The sequence below is a fragment of the Phocoena sinus genome, chromosome 5 (genome assembly GCF_008692025.1).
Source record: "Phocoena sinus isolate mPhoSin1 chromosome 5, mPhoSin1.pri, whole genome shotgun sequence".
Classification (NCBI taxonomy): Eukaryota; Metazoa; Chordata; class Mammalia; order Artiodactyla; family Phocoenidae; genus Phocoena; species Phocoena sinus.
Genome location: NC_045767.1, coordinates 66,534,006 through 66,556,343, shown reverse-complemented (window position 1 = coordinate 66,556,343; position 22,338 = coordinate 66,534,006). Strand labels below are relative to the sequence as shown.

At 40.5% G+C, this 22,338-nt stretch overlaps 1 protein-coding gene across 30 annotated transcripts in view; it reads left to right on the top strand.

The window, feature by feature from the left end:
* Positions 1–22,338, top strand: part of APBB2 (amyloid beta precursor protein binding family B member 2) — a 375,701-nt gene that overhangs the window by 61,947 nt on the left and 291,416 nt on the right. For 22 of the 30 annotated variants that reach the window (XM_032631923.1, XM_032631927.1, XM_032631912.1 and 19 more), the window contains one exon: positions 11,924–12,080. The exons of 6 other annotated variants lie outside the window; for them this stretch is intronic. The gene's annotated coding sequence lies outside the window, so the exon portion shown is untranslated. Of the gene's footprint in view, positions 1–8,527; positions 8,672–11,811; positions 12,081–22,338 lie in introns of those variants that run through there. 2 more of the 30 variants (XM_032631902.1, XM_032631931.1) reach the window with 2 other exon arrangements.

Here is a 22,338-nt window from a genome sequence, read left to right as displayed (position 1 = left end):
AGTGTGTTGGAGAGAGAGTTTTTTTCTTGGTAGGGGGACTTTTTTTTTTTTAATTATTATTTTTTAAAAAATGTAAATTTATTTAATTATTGCTGTGCTGGGTCCTCGTTGCTGTGCGTGGGCTTTCTTTAGTTGCAGCGAGCGGGGGCTACTCCTTCGTTTTGGTGCGTGGGCTTCTCATTGCGGTGGCTTCTCTTGTTGTGGAGCACGGGCTCTAGGCACGTGGCCTTCAGTGGTTGTGCCATGTGGGCTCAGTATTTGTGGCTCATGGGCTCTAGAGTACAGCCTCAGTAGTTGTGGCGCATGGGCTTAGTTGCTCCGCGGCATGTGGGATCTTCCTGGACCAGGGTTTGAACTCATGTCCCCTGCACCGGCAGGTGGATTCTTAACCACTGCGCCACCAGGGAAGCCCTGTAGGGGAACGTTTAAAATGAACTATCTAGAGGTTGAAAGAACTACAGTCCATCAATCCATAAAGAATAAGAATACAGAAGTTAAAAAGAAATGATTGGGAGTTTCTTGTACTCTTTCAGAACAGCAATGCTGTACTCACCCCAATTCCCAGTTATTGAAACCCAACCAGGAAAGGGACTTCCTTAGGCAAGGACTAGCCTTTGTTTGACACATTGCATTTGCTCTACGGTTGCTAGGTAGGTTTGTGCCATTTATACATTCTAGTAGGAATGGGTGGTGGTTGGAGCTGGGCTGAGCAGTGTGTCTATATATTAGAAGCATATTTCTTATCTATTAGAAACTGCCACTGTTGGAGGAAAGAAAGTGTGCTGCCTTAAAAGATTCATCAGTATTGAGCTGATTCAAACAGTTGGAGACTTAGGGGAGAAATTGGAGCTTAGAAAATGATTTCTTGCTGGTGCTGTTGTATTCCATTTCTCTCTGTTCATTTATGGAGAGAATGATAAATGTATCAAAGGGGTGGCGAAGTATATAAAGACCAGTGTTCCTTAAATCTCAGTAATTTATGGACCTCTTTATTTAAAGGAAAAATTTCTCACAAATTCCCAGTACTAACATAAATATTTTTATTATGAAGTAGCTTAAATATGCCAGAACATAAAACTAGGTATAAACTCCTTATGCTTCCAGCTCTTATATAACTATAAAACAATGACAAATTTATAGAGGAAATTCAAGCAAAACCAATAACGTTCAAATTAGCATCAATTTATCACGACAGATAATCTTCTGGGCTAAAATTAAACCTCTCCTTGGAAATGTGATCGTGGTTCTGACAGCCAAAGTCCCAGTTCATTTCTCCTTCTATTTCCCTATATTCAAACCTTCCTTCATATAAAGCACCTTCATTTGGCCAGAACGTATGATTTTGGTTTTAATTTAACTTCATTTATTTTTCTTCCTTGTCCTTGATGATTAAATTCATACTACTAGGTGCCATGATGATGAGAAACAGAAAAGCAAACCCACTTTTGATCAAGCCAGAAGTTGGGACTTGGTGCCTCGTTGCATTGGGGTGGGTAGTGGAGGAAAGAGTAGGGTCATTGATACTTGCTTTACTGGGTTTCAGATTTGGGTGAGAGTGAATGGTGTCATTCAGTAAAATGTGGAAACAAAGGAGAAAAAGTAGGTTTTGAGAGAAGATGATTAGTTTGAGATGCAGGTTTCTAGCAGTGTGGTGGACTGGATACTCAAACGCACTTCCTCACTAAAGCATTGTAATCTGGATAAAACATTTTTTTAATGCACTTTTGGGATCACAGGAACTAAGACATCTCCAAAGTGTCAACCATGAATTAGTAAGGTAAAACCCAAGCTGGGAGCTTTCTGTGTAAACAAACACAGAAGACGGGTTGCCATCACCAGTGTGGTTGGAAACTAAGCCTTGGGTGAGTGGCAATGTTAGAAGAGCCTGCATTCCATTAGGACCTGTAAAAGAAGCTAAAGTAGCCCAGATAGCACCCATTGGCTTTTGGCAGAAGCTAATGCAAATCCTTTCTGGAGGAAGGCATGCCTACTTTAGACCTTAGGATTCTCCTAAGATCAACCGAATAAGAGTTGAGGATCAAAGATTTCTAACCCTACTAGAAAACGAGCCACCAGGAGTGAGGATCATCAGAAACAAACAAAGAACAATAGGCTTAACCCTGAGGACTTTAGATATTAAAATTATCTGATACAGAATATAAAATAACCATTTTGAAATGCTTTAAGAAATAAAATACATAATCACAAATAAGTGCAGAGAGCATGAGATAAAAATTGACCAGGCTTGGGGAAAGGCGGTGGGGGAAGGATAAATTGGGAGTATGGGATGCACATTACCATTTATAAAATGGATAAACAACAAGGATTTACTGGATAGCACAGGGAAATATATTCAGGGTCTCGTAGTAAACAATAATGGAAAAGAAGTGAAAAAAAGAATATAGATATATACCTATATATGTATAACTGAATCACTTTGCTGTATACCTGAAATTAACACAACATTGTAAATCAACTATACTTCAATCAAAAAAAAAAAAAATGGAGACTTCCCTGGTGGTCCAGTGGCTAAGACTCCGCATTCCCAATGCAGGGGGCCTAGGTTCCATCCCTGGTCAGGGAACTAGATCCCACGTGCCACAACTAAAGTTCCCGCATGCTGCAGTGAAGATCCTGTGTGCTGCAACTAAGACCCAGTGCAGCCAAATAAATAAATAAATAATTTTAAAGAAATGACCAGGCATATTATTCAGCCGTAAAAAAGAAGGAAATTCTGCCATTTGTGACAACATGGATGGACCTTGAAGGCATTGTGCTAAGTGAAGTCAAACACTGTATGATCTCACTGATATGTGGAATCTAAAAAAAACCCAGACTCATAGAAACAGAACAGATTAATTGTTGCCAGAGGTGGGGGATGGAGGAAATGGATGAAGGTAGTCAAGATACAAACTTCCAGTTACAAGAAACATAAGTTCTGGGTAGATAATGTACAGCATGGTGACTATAATTAATAAAACTGTATTGTATATTTGAAAGTTGCTAAGAGAGTAGATAGTCAAAGTTCTCATCATAAGGAAAGAACTGTAACTATGTGAGGTAATTGATGTTAATTAAACTTACTGTGGTAATCATTTTGCAATATATACATAGATCAGATTATGTTGTACACTTTAATACAATGTTGTATGTCAATTATATCTCAATAAAGGGTGTGTGTGTACAAGGGCAACATAAATCTAGGTGTTTGGTTGTTACTGGAAAAAAATTAACCAGGCAGATTAGGGGAAAAAAGCAAGAACAAAACCTAAGGGAAAAAATTATAACTGTTGACATAAAAACTCAATAAATTAGATTGGCAACAGCTAAAGAAGCAATTCATGACCTAGGGAAAAAGATTTGAAGAAAATAACCAGAATGTAACATAGAAATAAAAAGAAAAACGTGAAGGTGTGTTTGAAGACTATAAAGCCTATGATGAGATCTGTTCAGAGTCCCAGAAAGATGATAGAGGAAATAGAGGGAAGTAATATTTGAGAATCTAGTGTACAAATAATTTCCAGAGAGAGTTCATAAAGAACATAAATGACCGGTGTTCCTTAAATCTTAGTAATTTATGGACAAGATAAGGGGGGAAGCACAGCATATACCAATAGGATAAACAAAGAGAAATCCACATCTAGACATAGGAAAACTTAAATATACCAAAATAAGAAAGATGATTTTAAGCATACCCAGAAAAGAAAGATTGTTAATCAAGGGAATAATAGACTGACAGCTGAGTTCTCAGCAATAATGGAAGCTGGAAAAATATTTTCAAAATGCTAAAAGAAAATACAATTGGTTGTATATCAGCAAAACTGTCATTCAAGAAAAAGGCAAAATATGCTTTCCAAAAAAATTAAACCTTACCACAGCCGACCTTTACTAAGAAACTTCGTAAAGGATGTGCTTCATGGAGAAGAAAGTGATTCCAGAAGGAAAGTCTGAAATGCGAAAAGGAATGATAAAGAAATTGGTAAACTTGTAGATAAATCTCATTAAAATTAAATTTAGTTCCTCAGTCATATTAGCCAAATTTCAAGGCACATGTGGATAGTGACTACTATATTGAACAACACAAATATGGCACATTTCCATCATCGAAGAAAGTTCTGTTGGATAGCTCTGTTGTAGAATAATGGAAGGGAAATACACTAAGATAATCTCTGCGGTTCATTGATTTAAGTTGCCACTGTTGATAAGAGCCACCATTATACTACGTATATAAGATTTTAAGAAAAACATTGCCAAAAATGTTTAAGATGCCGTTTTTGTAAGGCACATCTCCATATTACCTGTGTGAAAATGGAAGAAATGTACCTCTTAGAATGGATGCAATATGGAGTTAGAGCATGAATGAACCAGGAATTGAGATCCAAGTAGGTTGGACATAGAATAGTCAAGAGAGAGAAAGCATGGTGTGTACTTGGCATAGAGCGTGTCTCAATAAATGTTTGATGAATGAATGGGTGATGTATCGGATGGGCGTCTTCAGACTTTCCTGGTAGCTGGACTTGGCATCGTGGTTGAAGTCACCCAGAAAGTTTGTATGAAGTGTGAGGAGAGTCAGGATGAAGCCATGGTGAACATCATTGATGTTCTAGTGGTCATATAGAAAGGAGCCTAAGAAGGAGCCCGAGAAGGAACTTTCAGAGAGGTGGGGAAGAACCAGAGAGAACTCAGGCCACCTGAGAACAAAGGGTTAGGAGGTGAGATGCTGCAGGGGCTCTGTTAAGATAAGACATGTGTATTCCTGAATAAGCATCAGCCTGCCCTATGTGATAGGAGAAGCACTGAGAATCACAAAGGCATCAGTGATTATTTCCGCCAGAGCATCCGAGAAGGCTTCATGAAGGAGGTCATGTTTGGCCTGGGCCTCAAAGGACGAGTAATTGGCACATCAGAGCGGTAGGCTGAGACGGTCTAGGCAGGTGGAGTAATACTAAAAACAGCGTGAAATTGTGAGAAGGTGTGAAGCCCTTGGCAGTAACTCCTAATGAGGCCGACTTCACTGTGTCCAGCTTTTTTCTAGGTAAAGGGCTAATGTTGGTGAAGGAGCATGTGTTCCCTAAGATGAGAAGCATACTTCTACTGATCTTAAGTTGGAATGGAAGGCAGTTAAAATAACTGCATACCTGACCAGACACCTCCCTAATGCTCTGAGTAGACCGCACGTTATCTATGATTTTCCCAACATTATCTCAGGTTATACAGTTTATTACTACTGAATTTGGGGATTTAAGTTCTGTATTAATGCCTATGGTATATCATTAAGACGATTAATCATATGGCATCCTTAGACTACAGAGTGGGAAACAGATTTAGCTTGCTACAGTTCACCAGGTCAGAGAGCTAAGAAAATATGCAGCAGATAAGACTTGGGCAAAAATCCCAGATTCTTGATTTAAAAGCTGTGTAACATCAGTCAAGTTATTTGACCGCTTCATGCTTCAAGTTTCCCCATTTAAAAATAGGCATCATAATAGTTCCTACTTCAGGATGGATGTGACGGTTAACAGAAAGAACTTAGCAAAACAGTTATTCATTATGATAATAAAAACATTCCAGTACTTCTTTCAATAAGGAAATACACTGTATCAGTGGTTCCCAGCTGTGGGAATGATGTGCACCGGCATCATTTGGGGCCAGTTAGAGAAATAAAGATTCGTGAACACTACCCCAGACCTAGTACATCAGAGCACCTGGGCTTTGGACTTTGGATTTTTTGGTAGGAACTCCAGGTTTAGGAACCCTTGCTCTTGGGCTGAGTAGCATTTTGGTCATTTTTTTACCTGCATGTTTACATTCTTCTTTGCTCTACAGTATTTTGAACATTGGCTCTTGGTATGTGTTGAGTATGTGAGCTTTCAGGTTTTTAATCCAAGAGATCATTGTGTGACTCTTCACTCCTGTACCTTCCTTCCTCTTTCGCCTCCTTTCCTCATCTACCTCCCCATCATCCCATATTGAATTTTTAGACAGTTGGGTTGACTTATCTCCTGGACAGCCTAGTTCTCAGCACCTCCCCCCGCCAATCTCTTTTAAATAGATTTTATTTTATTTTTATTTTTTTGTGTGTGTGTGTGGTACGCGGGCCTCTCACTGTTGTGGCCTCTCCTGCCGTGGAGCACAGGCTCCGGAAGCGCAGGCTCAGCGGCCATGGCTCACGGGCCCAGCCGCTCCGCGGCATGTGGGATCTTCCCGGACTGGGGCACGAACCCGTGTCCTCTGCATCGGCAGGCGGACTCTCAACCACTGCGCCACCAGGGAAGCCCTAAATAGATTTTTAAAAGAAACTTTGTGAAGGCAGACATTTGGCATGTTAACATTGAACTTCAGGTTACACTAAAATTAATAATTCAACTTTTTTTATCCTTTGAAAAAAATGACTACAGGAAATGCTTCTAAAATAACTTATATTCCCCCTGTTAAAACTGAGGTTGTGTTTGGATAGATTCCAGCATCTGTTCTTTTTCCTTGGGAGGGGGGTAAGATGTGGGAGTGTTCTCCATGCCAAAATACACAAATTTAATCCCTCAGACCTAAGAGTGCCTTTCATATGATGGCAGTCATTTGGTATATTGTAAAATGTAGCCTGAGAGATTTAAGAAATAAAGTATTTACTGTATTTAGATCAATTAGAATATTCCTCTTAACTTTTTTTTTTTTTTTTTTTCCTCTTAACTTTTGTGTGTGGATATTTTGGTGAAAAAAAAAAAAAGCATTGTATTGCAGCAGAAGTAACCTTGCTAGTTAAATCTGTTTAGTTCATGTATTTTGCATTTCATTTGGATGAGGAAACGTCAGCTTCATTAGGGCAAAAATTTTGTTCAGTGCTAACCCCCCAGCGCCTAGAATAGCGCTTGGCACATAGTGAGTGTTTAATAAAACTGTACGAAGTGAATGAGGTAATAATTAACCAACCCAAACTAAAAACCACATCTACCACTTCTCACTGAGAAATTTCGTCAAGGGCTTGTGAAGGTAACAATACCTGAAATTTGTCTGGTATTCAGATTAGAGGCTGTCTGCATGTTTCCATGGCCCCCTGTGCCTCTCAAATCACACTGAGTCCCTTCACTTAGGTCCTTGCAGGAAGGGACTGGGTCTCATGTTCATGGTTGTATCCACAGTGCTGTATCTGGCAGCTTTGTAGTTTCTTAAGTAAATATTTATTGAATGAGTACATAAAGCTTAAAAAATTGCTGTAATGCCTTTATATTTGGTTTCATTGGTTGACAATCCCATGAAGCTGGCTGTTTTACAAATGATGGAACTAAGGTTAAAGAGTGTAAATTAGTTATTCCAGAAAGCCTTGGGTCATAAGTAGCAGAGCTGGGACCACAACCTCTATGTCTGCTGATTTCTTTGTCCCTTGTTCTTTCCGGAACAGCCTTTAAAACATTAGAAAGCATAAATTCCTTCCCCACCTCCCCCAACTGTTGAAACCCCCTTTACTTGAGAGCACGACACGGGACATTACTAGGTGAAACCTTTTCCATATTGTCGTCATGTCTCCACAAACTTTGTTGGGTGGCAGTTTTGCTTACTTATAATAGATTCTTTTCAGTTTCTGGTGATGGGTAATTTAAAACAAACCCAGCCCTGTCCCAAACATTTTAAGACGTGAAATTATCAGTACTTTCAATCTAAGATTTTCAAATCACATTTCCAGTGCCATGAGAGGAATGTTCTCTGACATATTCTTGCCTGATCATTTTGAGAGAGAAATTTCAGAGGTATTGAATTGGCTTGGCTGATATTTCTAGAATCAGGCTCAAGAAGGAGAAACTTTCCCTTTGACGTTAAAATAGGAAAAAAGAAAAAATGCTGGCCATCCGTTTAAGATTCTCGGATGGTGGCAGTGTCTGGGGGTACGTTTTGCCAAAGGCATTCACTGAAGCTAAAGAACGAAACAACACACAGCCAAGGTTCCAAGTAAGAAAGGATTTCAAAATCAATGCATCTGATCTAATTCTAATTTGTTTAGTCTCTATTGAGAAAGATAATTTGTTGACTTCAGCAAGATTATAGCCAAATTGATTGGCAGGTCAGAGTTTATTCTACCAGACTGCTAAATTTAAACTTCTGCCATTACCTTACAAATGACTTTAAAGAGTTCCTTGAACAATACTCACCACCAAGCTTTGATTTCACTGTGAAATAGCAACAAGAATCTGATTCCTTTTGCCATCTGTGGACATTAACCTTTAGCATCCGATCTGAGGCACAGAAAAGAATGAATAAACTGTCGATATTGTCTTTCCTTCAGGATCCAGCTGTGGAAAGAGATGGTGGGGACTTTAGGAGCAGTTTGGGGTGGAAAAAATTCGTGTTTTCTTTTTCGAGGGTGCCTGACTCCTGAGATGAGGCGGGACGGAGCCATTGTATTGGTCCTGGCACTCACAAAGGGAGCTCACGTCATCCCTGGATGTGGCTTTTTTATTAGTGGCTTCACAGTTCCTGCCTTTGTGGCGCTGCTGCACAGTAGGCAAGGGGTGACGCAGGGAACTCAGTGAAGGCTTTTCAGGGAGTGTTTCTGAGTTTGTCACTGCCATCTGTCCTCTCGTCTCCCTTGCTTGTCAGGCTGTTCACATTTTGTGGGACTTGTATGTTTCTGACTGGTGTGGCATGGACGCTGTAGGTAAACGCTGAGAAAGAAGTGGAGGTGAGCAGTGTTCCTGTACATCACTTAGAGGAAGAGAGAAAAGTCCTGCTCATCCCCAAGCTTGTAGCAGGCGTTAAGATAAGAAGCATTAGGATTATTTTATTTTAGTTTTTAGTGACTCTCTTCTTTTCTTTTCCTTTCTTTCCTTTTTTCTTTTTTTTCCTCCCTCCCTCCCTCCCTTTCTTTTTTTTCTTTTAACAATATTTTATTGAAGTATAACTGACCTATGAAACTGTTAGTTCCAGGTACACAACATAGTGATTCACTGTTTCTGTACTTTACAAAATGATCCCCACTATGTTTCTTACTTTTTGAAATCAGTAATATCTCTCCCCTAAAACTTGAGTTGTTTTAGAAGGAAGAGTCTCAGACTTGATGCCTGGTCATTTAGTAGATCATTTACTTCCAACATTGGGGCGAGCATGCATCCCTCCTCTCTCTTACAGGTGGCTCACAGGTGCCAGTGTCATTTTCTCTTGTTGAAAACCTCTTGTCCTGCTTTGAGCAGTGGGACTGTGCTGTCATCAGCAGGGCAAGTACTGGGACCAAAAAGCTTTCAGTGTGACAGGCGGTTTCTGTTCAAGACACCTGCTGCCCAAGCACACTGCAACCATTGTTTCTCCGATGGAACGGGTTCTGGGCAGAGCCTCATCTATTTTAGGCAGCCTTTGAGTCTCTGGTTATTTTCCTGCATGCATTTCATTTTTGATGGAATAAATTTCTGTCTCGTTCTACTGGTTTTGCTGATTATGAATTTAACATGTGCTGGTGGTTCATACGAACTTGTATTTCGAGGAGTGCATGCTGAGATGTTGTAGTGGCGGAAAGAGCACTTGGTCACAGTGGAGCCAGGCGATCTGGACTCTCATCCCTGCCCCACCAGCTGTGTGGCCTTGGGAGAGACATTTGACCTCTCTAGGTGACAGTGTCCTCATTTGTAAACTGAGGAGGTTGGCTTCTTAGAATGATGGACTGCCAAGTACCCTAGTGTTAAGATTCTACCGTTGTGTTTTGTGTTTTCTGAGGTGCTAGGAGTATCAGAAATGGAGTGTGGCAGTGTTCACTAAGGGCTCTGCCCCTGTGAAATCATAAGTAACACCAGGAGGCCCTCTTTTTTTTTTTTTTTTTTTTTGTGGTATGCGGGCCTCTCACTGTTGTGGCCTCTCCCGTTGTGGAGCACAGGCTCCAGACGCACAGGCTCAGTGGCCATGGCTCACAGGCCTAGCCGGACCGGGGCACGAACCTGTGTCCCCTGCATCGGCAGGCGGACTCTTAACCACTGCGCCACCAGGGAAGCCCTGGGAGGCACTCTTTTTAATTAAGTGACAGTTGTATGGCATGGCTAGTGATAGAGAAGTTTGGATGCATTAGTTAAGGGAGAGGGATAACTCTGGGTCTTCTTGTTTCTTTGTGACAAGTTTGCAAAATAACAAGATTTCTTGTTTCTGGAAAAGTAGTCGTTCAGCCCTGGGGGTGTTATTGGACACTCGGGTTTTGAACTTATAAATGAAGAATTACAGAGTGCAGATAAATGAAGACTTTTAAATTTTAGCTCTTACTGTTCAGATAAGAGGAAACCTACAGATCAGGCTAATATAGTATATCGATTTCCCATTTCTGATTTGCATTCCCATACTGTTTAATAAGAAAAACCTTGGGGCTTCCCTGGTGGCGCAGTGGTTGAGAGTCCGCCTGCTGGTGCAGGGGACACGGGTTCGTGCCCCGGTCCGGGAAGATCCCACATGCCGCGGAGCAGCTGGGCCCGTGAGCCGTGGCCGCTGAGCCTGCACATCCGGAGCCTGTGCTCCGCAACGGGAGAGGCCACAACAGTGAGAGGCCCGCGAACCGCAAAAAATAAAAAAAAGTAAGAAAAACCTTATTTAAAAATATTCTAATTCTACAAGCAATATGTATTAATTGTAGAAAACTTGGAAAATACTGAGCTGTAAACACAAATATTTCTAATTCCATGACCAAGAAATAGCTATTATTGTTCATAATTTGGAGTCTTTAGATTGTATACACTCAGTTTGTAGAACAAAACTGGGATTATACCACAGGTACATAACTTGATATCTTGCTTTTTTCCTGCCGTGTTCCTTTCAAAATGATTTTTGTGACAGAGGTTCAAATGAAGGTGGAGATTAATGTAATATTATGCTTGGCACACCTGTGACGGGGTCTGCTTTGACTTAACAGAAATAGAATTGTGGACCTAGTATCTGAAAATAACATATGTCTCATTCCCTCTTGAACAGGCTTTCAATATGTGGTATATATTGATGTCATAACTATTGCTATAATTAACAAAGACTTCTTAAGCTATTCTTAATTGTTCACTAATTGCTTTTATAGGGCTCCCTCATTTGAGTTTTCTGTTTCTAAATCGCTAGCTGCAGTATCCATGAACTTAAGTTATTTTAACAGTTTTTCTGAATGCCTTGATTCTTCAAGCTGAAGCATAGTATCTGGTGTGGGCCAGGCCACAGGTTTGGCATGAAGTAGTATAGTTAAGTGATTCCTTTTGCCTGAATATATTATACATTTGATAATATTTATGATTCACTTGAATATTGATTTTCATATATCATTTTCCTGTATTAGGAAATGAAAGATGATTAGTTTCCCCTTTGGATTATTTAGCCTATAAAATTTTCTGTTACACCGTTCACTTTGCCTTGAAAATACATTCTAAATCCTGAACCACGTTGGAATTTTTTATGACCTTTCCCTTATGTGTCTTTTGGTAGTGCCCTTTGAAGTCCTGAAATGTTTTTGTATTTGACTGAGATTAAATCTGGGTTTCATTTTACTTTTTTAAACATATTGAGCAAGTTAATTTTCTGTTCGGGTTCCTAAGGGGAATGATTCCAGCCCTCTGTGTCCCAAGAATCCAGACTGAGCCTTGCCAGAACATTCCTGTGGTTTTCCACAGGGCAGATGAATGTGTTCATGAAATTTTAGTGTAGCTCGTGTTTTCTGTGGTTAATTAAAACATCTGGCTTTTAAATTTTCCGCAAACAGAGCATAAGTGTTTGGCCAGACCTTTTCAGTAATGATTAAATACTTCAGTCCTCCCCTCAGAATAGCCCAAACTTGTCTTTAGGACACCTTATAAACTGTCGTCTCTGTTCATTAATGATCTTAAACGTTTGGAAGATGCTGGGGATTAGCTTGCCAAACATACACTCCTGAGAGAGAGAGTTTGTGACTGTGAATCCCTCTAATGGCTTCCGGCCTTCGCCCCTCCAGGTCGGAGCTGCCGTGGGGTGAGCAGCTGCTGTCCGTAGCCAAGCATGCTGTGGTCGGCTCTGCCCAGCCGTGGAACAGAAACATTTGCTGGATGGAAAATCCATAAAAGAAAGCTCCTGTGAAAGCCTGAGACAGACGATAACTTAAGCAAAATCAGGTTGGTATAAGATAAGAGAGGCTGGGTAAAACGGACTGGGTCAGATGGGGAAGGTGGTGTTCATTCCACGGAGTGTTTTTGAGACAGTCCCAAATAAACATTCCCAGTTATTTGAGAGATGCCTAGCATTGTACAGATGGCAGGTATAGCCTGACAGACTTCGGTGTACAGTGTATTGTGTGGTCTTCCTTTCTTTCCCTTCCTTGTTCCTCTCCTCTGTCCCATCCTCTCTCTCAGAAAATAGAGGAGGATCTTAAGCTTAAGCAAACGTGTAAGAAGCCACAGCCAGAGGTCACCCATGATCACTCCATGATCTTGGCTTTATTTTGGAGAGAAAGCCGTGTCCTCGAGAAAGCCTGGACTTGTACTTTCAGAGACTTGCCCTCATTTGTGTTTCCACGCTAAGAAGGGTAGACTGTGAAGACTTGCCAAATTTTTGAGGGGGAGGGGTTCTTCTGTGTGTGTGCTCCTTCGGTTTGCTTGGCAAGTTTTTACTTACTTTTATCTCCCCCCAAACGAAAGCTAGCAACGCATTCATTTTCAGCAGTGTGTGCACTTGCCATTAAGATACATAGGATGGAGGAGAAGAAATGTCCTGAAAATAATTGGAGTGTGACTAAATGCCACATAGCCTCACTGTGGACCAGGAGAAGGAAACTGCATAAACAACCTCACATGTGGCAGTAAGGTGGGAAAGAATTCATTCTGAGAAAGAATATCATACAGGGACAGGCACTGCAAACACTTTCTGTTGAATATTCGGTGGTTAACTCAGCATTACACGTAATAAGCAGTGGATAAATACTCAGCAAAAGGGAGGGAGTCGGCGGTCCTAAGAGCCTGTGAAGTAGTGAGGTCTCTTGGCTTTGCCCACCCAGCATCCCTTTCCTCCTCCTTTCAATAAATCACCCGGATTTCCCCTGGGCTGTCAGTCACCCTTGCTTTGTTCTCAGCCCATATAGTTAGAGGAGGTGACTCCACGGCCTCTTTCATGGGCATGTGACATCAGCTTGGCTAGTCAGGGTCACAAGGGTCCGTTATGGAGTTACGAAACCGTTGCAAAAAGGCTTTTTCCTTTCTGTGGGTTTGTTAAGCCGGAGCTACTAGTGACCCTCTTTTCTACCACGTAGGGAAAACCTTTCTGAGAATGAAGTCAACACAGAGGAAATCAGAGCAGGGAGATGGAGGAAAAGGAATGGGGATGAGGGGGACACATGCACACATACACCCACCCTACACCCACAACTTATGGCCCTGGATTCAGCAGCCCCTAAAGCCAGCAACTCCAGTTTCACTCTCCAGGCAGGTTAGCTATTTAGTTTGAATTAGGTGACCATCGCTTACATCTGAAAACATCCTTCCAGGTAGGAGGTCTTAGCATGAAATGACTGTGGCATAGTCCCTGTCCTTGGGCTTTGCAGTGCTAAGCCAGATCAGTATTAGGTTAGCTGACCCACAGTGTGAAAAATGTATCACTAGAGGTAAGAACTACTTTCTGTGGGAGTAGAAGAGATGGGGAATTAGGAATTCTGCTGGCTTGGGGAGAGACCAGCACAGAGAGCTGTTATTTAACAAAGGAGAAACAGGAACATTTTTAGAACTGTATGTAATTCAATTACTTGCCTTTTGAGTCTGAAAGAAAGGGAGGCTTTCCAGAGCGTATAGTTAATTGCAGATGAGGAAGATAATTTCAGAGCTTCGCCAGCAGTAGAGTCTCGGTATTCACTGTACACACAATTGTTTCGGGAGCAGCCAAATGAGAGGTTATCAGAAAGTTGTCCAGAGTTTATTTGAACACCACAGGGGAACAGCTGCTCTTCTCAACAAAACGTCAGTTGGCTTACTGGTGTCAGCAGAATTCCGAGTGCTTCATGAACTTTAAAGATTTGTTTCTTCTTCTCCATATTAGGCTTTATGATTATTATTTTATTTTTTATAATTGACCTTGTTTGACTTTTAAAAAATTAATAGTCTTTATTTTGGGGAAGCAGTTTTAGGTTACAGAAAAATTGAGCAGAAAGTAGAGTTTCCATACCCATAGCCCTGAGTTTTCTCATAATATTATTAACGTCTTGCATTGGTGTGATGTATTTGTTAGTTGATTAGCCAATATTGATTTATTATTATTAACTAAAGTCCGTAGTCTACATTAGAGTTGACTGTGTTGTACGCTGTGGGCTTTGACAACCTGTCTTTTGAACCAGCCTTTCGATAGGGACCGTGTTGAATCTCCAGATCAAGTTGAGAAATATTGCTGTCTTACCAATGTTAAGAATTCTGATCCGTGAACATGGGGTGTGTTTCCATTGATTTAGGTCTTTTAAAGTTTCTTTCAACTGTGTTTTCGTTTTTTTTTTTAAACATCTTTATTGGAGTATAATTGCTTTAACAATGGTGTGTTAGTTTCTGCTTTATAACAAAGTGAATCAGTTACACATATACATATGTCCCCATATCTCTTCCCTCTTACATCTCCCTCCCTCCCACCCTCCCTATCCCACCCCTCTAGGTGGTCACAGAGCACCAAGCTGATCTCCCTGTGCTATGCGGCTGCTTCCCACTAGCTATCTACTTTACCTTTGGTAGTGTATATATGTCCATGCCACTCTCTCACTTTGTCCCAGTTCTCAGGGAACACAGCTTACACCTCCTTGTTAAATTTATTACAGTGTATTTTTTTTTGCTTTTTGATGCCTGTATAAATGGAATCATTTTTAAAATTTCACTTTCAGAGTGTATATACATTGTTAGTGTATAGAAATACAATTGTTTTTTGTATATTGCTCTTGTTTTCTTCTACCTTGTTGAACTTGTTTATCAGTACTAATAGTTTTTAAATTGTATATATGACTTCTTTAGGATTGTCTATATACCAGATTATGCAATCTGTGAATAGAGATAGTTTTATTTCTTGTCCAGTATGGATGTTAGTATCATTTTACAGTGATTTGAAAACTTTACTGTGACATGAGAACAAAGTAACATGTTATGGAAATTCTAATGAAATCATCCTATTTTGTAGCTTTATGAAAAGGACAAAGGATGGTATTTATGAAATTTATCCCCTTGTAATTGAGCTGGTAACTCAGTCAGTGAGCTTCTTAGCCATTCCTGTATCTTCTTTGGGGAAATATCCATTTGAATCCTTTGCATATTTTTATATTGGGTTATTTGTCTCTAAGTCCCTTTTTGGATATATGATTTGCACATATTTTCTCCCGGTCTCTGGCTTGTCTTTTTGCTTTCTTAATGGTATCTTTTGAAGCTCAAACATTTAAAATTGTGATGAAGTTCAATTTATCATTTTTTTCTTCCGAAGCTTATGATTTTGATGTTTCTAAATACTCTTTGCCTAACCAAAAGTTGCTAAGATTTTCTCATATGCTTCTTTCAAAACTTTTGTTGTTTTAGCCCTTACATTTAGGTCTATGATCCATTTTCAGTTAAGTTTTGTGTATGGTGTAAGGTTCAGGTATATGTTATTTCTTTTTTCTCTTCTCCTCTTTTCTCTTCTCTTCTCCTCTTCTTTTTCTCTCTCTCTCTCTCTTTTTTCCATATGGATATCCAGTTGTTCCAGCACCATTTGCGGAAAAGATTATCCTTTACCTATTGATTTATTTTGGCACCTTTGTAGAAATTTATTTATTTAAAAAAAATTAATTAATTTAATTTGTGTTTGGCTGCGCACTGGCTTTCTCTAGTTGCGTCGAGTGGGGTCTACTTTTTTTTTTTTTTTTTTTGCGGTACGCAGGCCTCTGACTGTTGTTGTGGCCTCTCCCGTTGTGCAGCACAGGCTCCGGACGTGCAGGCTCAGCGGCCATGACTCACGGGCCCAGCCGCTCCGTGGCATGTGGGATCTTCCTGGACTGGGGCACGAACCCGTGTCCCCTGCATTGGCAGGCGGATGCTCAACCACTGCGCCACCAGGGAAGCCTGGGTCTACTCTTCATGGTGATGCGCGGGCTTCTGATTGCGGTGCTGTCTCTTGTTGCAGAGCGCAGGCTCTAGGTGCGCAGGCTTCAGTAGTTGTGGCACGTGGGCTCAGCAGTTGTGGCTCGCGGGCTCTATAGCGCAGGCTCAGTAGCTGTGGCGCATGGACTTAGTTGCTCCACGGCATGTGGGATCTTCCCAGACCAGGCCTCGAACCTGTGTTCCCTGCATTGGCAGCCAGATTCTTAACCACTGCGCCACCAGGGAAGTCCCTGTAGAAATTTAATTGACCATAAATGTAAGAGGTTTTTTTTTTCTCTCTCTTCCTTATGTCAGTACCACACTTCACTTAAGTTTTTGCAATGCAATTTTTCTATGAAAAAGGTTTGTTCAAGAATTGGACCTAAGCTGCAGTATAGCTCCCTTTAAAAAAAAAAAACAGTTGGGCTTCCCTGGTGGCGCAGTGGTTGAGCGTCCGCCTGCCAATTCAGGGGACACGGGTTCGTGCCCCAGTCCGGGAGGATCCCACATGCCACGGAGTGGCTGGGCCACTGAGCCCGCACGTCTGGAGCCTGTGCTCCACAACGGGAGAGGCCACAACAGTGAGAGGCCCGCGTACCACAAAAAAAAAAAAAAAACCAAAAACTACTGTACCTTTGCTACTTTTCATCTCCGTTCCTGTTTGAATCACTCTGTTAAAAGTATTAGTCTCTGGTTATTTCTCTTTGGGATAACAGTGGAAATCCGAAGTCGTAGGAGAGAATGCAAATCAGTCTAGGTGCATTTTCTAGATTATTTTATTTCCAAAAAATACTTTGTTTTTCATAAAAGTGGTAAGCTTTTTTATGCCCATTATCCATTTGTATAAAACAGAGTAAATTAAATTTTTTTCATTACCTCTGTCTTAATCATTACCAATAATTACTGGCTGAAAGATTTATACATTTGGTATATTATTTCAAGAATTTCTAGTATTTTCATTAATGGTTATATGAATTGGGTCTTTTATACAGGAAAAGGTAAATTTCACAAAACAGTTATTTTGCCAGATGGAAACTCTATGAATTGAAATGTCTTGGGTTTTGGGATTATAGTATGGTTTTACGTTTTCTGAAAACTGGACATTTTTTGTAATATAATTAAAATGCTAGCTACATTTTTATATCTACCTGTGCTGTTTTTGCCTTTGTGTTGGTATGGTTCTCAATAGACTGCTGTGGAGACATTAAAGTAATTATGTTAGAAACACCAAGACTGCAAATTTGTATCTCTTCTTTAGTTATAACTGTGAAAATTGTGAATGCATAGAGGTTAAAAAGGAAAAGTCAGTGCTTTATTGTGATGTTTGGATTCCAGTTGGCCTTTTTTTTGTTTTCTAGTAAAGTTACAATTTTGTTTGGGGAATGACTTTTATTTTTAATGTGAAAAAAATATAAATTTAGTCTTGGTGAAATTCAGAGACATTTCTCTTCTCTGGCATCTAGCTAAAAGCTGACTTCTGCTATTGGACTTTAATCAGATATTAAAATCACATGATTAGATTTAGAACATGTTTTCTGCCGTTGCATTAGTGGGTCAAGCCATGCCTCCCTGTTCCCGGAGGGCTCAGTTCTCCAGGATGGCTTATCTGCTTCCTGCTCTTTCTTGTAATCTTCTCATTTCCACCTGGGTAGAGCTGACGTGTTTTGTTACCTGGCCCCTTTGCTTTCCTTGCAGTCCTCTGGCTGATAATGTCACTTCATAAAAATGCACCCATGGGCAACATGGAATTACTCTTTTTATTTTCATTTAAAAGAAAAAGCAGTAGGTAAGCTTTCATTTATTTCTCTAGGATGTGGGTATCATGAATTTTTTAACCCAGTCACTCCTTTCTGTCCTTTCTTTCTCTTTGGTGCCCTTTTAAACATCTTTGTGACCTATTTGCAGAATGATGAATGACCTTATGAGGAGTGTAGTACAATGTTCTAGGAGGATACGGTCCTATTGGTCTTGTTTTTCTTAGGGAGCTGAAACATACTAGGGCTGGGTGAGGGTAACTTCTTAACTGCCCTTTATTCTGAGTAGAGCCTTGTGTTGACTGAAGTTAGGGGTTCGGAATGGCTGAGCCGTTGCAATTTCAGTTGTGATACAATTACATTTTGTGAAGGCTCCTGCCTATTTATAATCATTTGGTCGCAGAATCAGATCAACTTGGTCACATGCGGTGAGCCTGATTCAAGAATAAAGAGCATGTCCGGAACTTGCTTTCGTTAGGAGAAACCACATTCTTGTGTAAACCTCTAATGAGGTTGTTTATGATAAATATATGTACTGTATTACTAGAATTTGGAACATTACATCTTTTGACTTTTTATTTGTCTTTATATTTTTTATGTTACATAATCTGTGAGGTATTAGATTTGCTTTAAAAGCCTTCAAAGATAACATACTCCAGGGACATGTAGTCAGTTTATTTTAGTGTAATTTCTGATATAAGAACAAGCAGTAGTTTCTCAGTCCCACAGTGACCTGTAATGAATAAAACATTTTGTTTGATTATACTGTCCGAATAAGACCTATAGTATTCATGACACGATAACTGTTCAGAATTTCTGAAGTTTCCAAATTGATTACTGTCTGCTGAGATAAGAATTCATCTTCATTTATAAGTAAAAATAAGTCTATTGGATGTTTTTACGTAGACAGTATCCAAGCCAGTCATTTATTTAGAAAATGAATATCAACGTCAGTCTAGCTTACATTAGGAAATTGCTCTGGGCAATTTGCTAGTGTGCCCTTCTTAAGAATGAAAAAATTAGTTTTTCCTGCATTCTTCATGCTGCTGAGGCCCTTTGAAGACAGAATTTAGAATCTTAGTAACTCCTCTGTGCTTGGTTTCATAAGGGTGGTTTTCTTGACAACTTTAGGTTGTAAATAGTTTGTGAGTGCTGTGGCTCCTTTCTGGTGTCTGGTTAAAGCTTGACAGTGGCCGTGCCTGGGAAAGTAGGAGGGTAACTAGTGGCTTTACCAAAGACTTATCTCAGAAATAGAAAGTCTGCAGTTCCAACCAAGACTTCAGGTCCTCGATGATTCTAAAATTGGATTAAAAATGACCACTGACCTTGAGGAGGCATTCATTTATGAGTGTTAAGAGATGCTGAGTTAATTTTACTTGGTTCAGTGCAATTCAGTTAAATTCCAAATGAACTTGTTAACGGTATTAACAAAGTCTACTTTGGTAGTTGCTGGAGGGAACAAAATGAAGTATCCTGGAGGAGAGATAGCCAGAATACAAGCCCTTCTGGGAGAGGTAACATTTTATTGAGCTTGTCCGGTGTGCTAAGTAAGGACTTAACACTTTCTCGGCTTCTGATGGGTTGGGACAGGGGTGGGGAGAACCCTCACAACAATCCTATGAGAGAGACAGTATTATCTGTTTTGTAGATAAAGAAGCTCAGGAGCTGAGAGATCAAATGGTTTTATCCAAGTTTCACATCTTGGATAAATTTTTTTTTTTTTTTTTTTGCGGTATGCGGCCCTGTTGTGGCCTCTCCTGTTGTGGAGCACAGGCTCTGGACGCGCAGGCTCAGTGGCCATGGCTCATGGGCCCAGCCGCTCCACGGCATGTGGGATCTTACCGTACTGGGGCACGAACCCGCATCCCCTGTATCGGCAGGCGGACTCTCAACCACTGCGCCACCAGGGAAGCCCTGGATAAATTTAATTTAAATCTAAACTTTTTTTAGATTTAAATTTGGATCTAAATTTGAATCTAATTTAAATTTGAATCTAAACTTTTTTTTTCTCAAACCTCATGCTATACCTGTGTAAATAAAAGCACAGCCTCTCAAGTGGTTGGCCTGTAGAAAACTCTGTATCTCTTTATATATCTTTCATCATTATTATAACTAATGAGATAATAAAGGCCCAAAGTACTGTATGAATAGGATGCTTTGGAATTTCCAAGTAGAAAGAGGTTAATTTGGATGTAGATTAATCTGGAGAAGTGGCATTTTGCTATTTTTGATAAATGAATAGGAGGTAGGAGGTTGTAAGTGGATGGGGGTTTTCAAGGCTTTTTACCTGAGGAAAACACCTAATCAGACCCTCAGAGGTGGAAATAAAAATGCATGGCATGTTTGGGAGTCTGTCCACGATCTTACAGCCAAGGTATGTGGCCCAGCCATGCACTCTGTCAGCTTGCTGTGAGTTACCTGGAGGTATCTGGTTACTGAGGGAATCAGACCCTCCCAAGCAGCTACTTAGAGAAGGAAGGAAGAAGGTCAGCCTTGGACTTCCCTGACTGTCCCCGACCCTGATTCTACAATTGTTGTCTGGGGGGCTTTGAGCTTCTTTGCACTGCCTGCCTTGGGGGCCCCCATGGTATTTGACAGTGGGGAGGGACCAAGGCGTTCAACTCTATGACCGTTTCAGTGTTTTCCCTTGGTCGTATTCGTAGTTGAGCACTGCTGTGGTGTAAATGAATGTGTCCCCTCCTCAAATTCACATGGTGAAATCCTAACCCCCCAAAGATGATGGTATGAGGAGGTGGTGACTTTGGGAGGTGCTTAAGTCATGACGGTGGAGCCCTCGTGAATGGGATTACTGCCTTATAAAAGAGGCTCCAGAGAGATCCTAGCTCCTTCTGCCATGTGAGGAAACAGCGAGAACACCAGCTATGAATCAGGAGAAGGGCCCTCACCAGAAGGTGACTGTGCTAGCACCGCGATCTTGGATGTCCAGCTTCCAGAACTGTGAGAAATCATCTTCTGTTGCTTATAAACCACCCGGTCTCTGATATTCTGTCATAGCATCCCGAATGGACTAGGATAAACACCAAGCAGATGATAATCTCCCCTTTCCCCCACCCTGTTCCTGCAGTTTTGTCTTAGACAAAGAATATAGAAAAAAGTAAAAGGTCAGCTACGCAGAACCCTTTATGAAGCTGTGATTGCCAGCCTCCAGCTTTGATATGTGATGCTTCTGGTTTGGTTCGTAGAGTCTGTGTTGTCTAGAAGAGCTTGACTTGTTCTGTGATGGGTTGGTTGTCTGGCAGTTTTGTGATGCAGTCTGAGACAAAGCAGGTCTGTCTTGATACTTATATTACATGCAGAAAAGGGACTGCTGTTTGAGATTGAATTATAAAGTAGATGCCACTGGAGAGCAATTTCTCTATATAGTTTAAAATTTTAAATCACCAGCAATTTCATAAATAGGTTCACTTACAACTATGCCAAGATATTTATACAAGGTATATTATATTACAGCATATTTGTAAAGAATGAAAGCTCTATAAGTGTGCTGATTTGGAGTTACATTATTTTTATATATACATACACATATACAACTTGCATGTGTCTATATAAAATGAAAAAATGTTTTGCAGAATCATGTGACTACCATTCCCTTTTGTATAAATGTTTTAAAGAAGATATTGTATATATGCTGGTACATACCATTTTTCCCCCTAGGGAGATATTACACTGAAAACCTTTTTCTTTTCCATATTATTTGAGTTTTCTAGCCATGTTCATTTATTCATTTTCTTTCCTTTTAAACAAGAATCAAAAGCTAGCTGGGCAGTGTATGATCATGACCATAACCATTCATTGTTGTTTTTTTAAAATAAATTTATTTATTTATTTATGGCTGTGTTGGGTCTTCGTTGCTGAGCTCGGGCTTTCTCTAGTTGCGACGAGCGCGGGCTACTCTTCGTTGCGGTATGCGGTCTTCTCATTGTGATGGCTTCTCTTGTTGCGGAGCACAGGCTCTAGGTGCACGGGCTTCAGTAGTTGCGGCATGTGGGCTCAGTATTTGTGGCTCGCGGGCTCTAGAACGCAGGCTCAGTAGTTGTGGCGCACGGACTTAGTTGCTCCGCGGCATGTGGAATATTCCCAGACTAGGGCTCGAACCCGTGTCCCCTGCATTGGCAGGTGGATTCTTATCCACTGCACCACCAGGGAAGTCCCATCCATTGTGTTTTAATGCAGTTTATAAAACCTTACTAAATGTTTGTAAAAACACTGTAAATTTTTTTCTCATGTTCGTCAGTCTTTCTTGCCTCTCTGCATGCAGAGGAAGAAGGTAATTTTTATGGGAAGAGTGGTAAAGTATGCGCTAAGCCAGCGAACGTTCCCTTGAAAGCTGATTAGTTAGAACACTGAGTTGGGAAAGAGAAAGGAGAAAGATATTTACCAAATGTGACTTGAAGGACACAGAATCCCTTCGTGCTGAAGTATGTCTGAAAGTGTACCCTTATGCTCAGTTTCTTTGCTTTAAATATGAGCTTTGGACTGAATTGTATTTGCTTTTCAGACCACAGGGCTGGAGGTGGCAGTGGAAGTCTTCA